At 44.4% G+C, this 1,266-nt stretch overlaps 1 pseudogene; it reads left to right on the top strand.

Moving 5' to 3' along the window:
- The first annotated feature begins 955 nt into the window (after positions 1 to 955).
- On the top strand, positions 956 to 1,053 carry LOC111815116 (annotated as a pseudogene).
- Positions 1,054 to 1,266: the final 213 nt, after the last annotated feature.

Raw genomic sequence — 1,266 nt, 5'->3', positions numbered from 1 at the left:
ATAGCTCAGTGGCTTAAGCACCTGCCTGGAAAGCACAAGGTGCTGGGTTTGAAAACAAAAAAATGTGTATTCACTTACCAACCCATAGGGCAAAGCCATTCTTTTGAGAGGTCTGCTTTGATCATGATCATGCTGGTATGAACCACTACCATGCTGCTTGTCTAAGGTTTCTAGTTTCTGTTACTTTTAATTGGAGGAAAAATTGATGACAGCCAGGAGGGCGTAGAGTGAAGAACTGTCCCAGTATAGTCACCCTACATGGCAACTTTTAGTGACTTACCTCTGTTTACAGAGGTAGTATGGTTGCCATAAATACATCTCTTTTTGATCCATACATTCTCCCATGATAATATTTTACTTAAGTCAACCATGAACATCACTGTACTCTGGAAGGCTGAGACGGGAGGATCACAAAATTGGACCTAGTCTGGACAATTGAGTGACTATTATGGTTGATATAGTGTGTCAACTTGGGAAGTTTAGAAGTTTCACGAAGCAAGGGGCTGGACTCCGTACTTTGTAAGCATCCTGAGCCTATAGGAGAGAAGGGCACCGAGATGGTGTGGGTGGGTAACCAGCACGAAGTATGAGGGAGGAAAAGAGGCTTACTTCCCTCCAGCTGTGCTTTTGCTGCTTTTTCTGTCTCCGCCACCTTAAACAGTTGTGCCTGTGCCGTGCCACCCTGCCTTGGTGCCAGCTGATTGCAGACTGAAACCTCCAAAAGTATGAGCTAAATAAATCTTTCCTTCCTTAATTTGGGGTGCTATACATTTTATCTCAGCAGCAAGAGAAAAGTATCCGAGACAGTGATTTAGACTCTCTCTCAAAATACAAAAAGGGCAGGGAACGTAGCTAACTTGGTGCCAAGTTACTGAGCTCAATCCCAGTATCACCACCACCAAACCAAATAAATTAATAAACTACAACAAGAATAACTTCCGTTAAGAGAAAGATCAGCTTTGCGCAGTGGCAGGATCGTAGCCAATGAGGTTTACCCGAGGCGCGATTATTGCTAATTGTTAAGAGGAAGATGAAGAAATACAGTCAATTCCCAGGAAGGGTACAGCTCGCATGGTAGGGCCAGGACTGCTTGAGTGTGGAGTGTGCAGGTAGTTATCTGGACCACCTGGAGTGCAATAAGCATCCATCAATGGGACTTCCAGAGGCAGGAGAAAATCACTGTCAGTCCAGGTAGCTAGTGGGAGTGGAAGTTGTATAAGGAGCCAGAAATAAAGTAATGTTGGATGAGGACAAGAATCCACTGGA

This window comes from Octodon degus, unplaced genomic scaffold (assembly GCF_000260255.1).
Source record: "Octodon degus isolate 3935 unplaced genomic scaffold, OctDeg1.0 scaffold00011, whole genome shotgun sequence".
Classification (NCBI taxonomy): domain Eukaryota; kingdom Metazoa; phylum Chordata; class Mammalia; order Rodentia; family Octodontidae; genus Octodon; species Octodon degus.
This window is presented reverse-complemented; position numbering and strand designations above follow the sequence as displayed.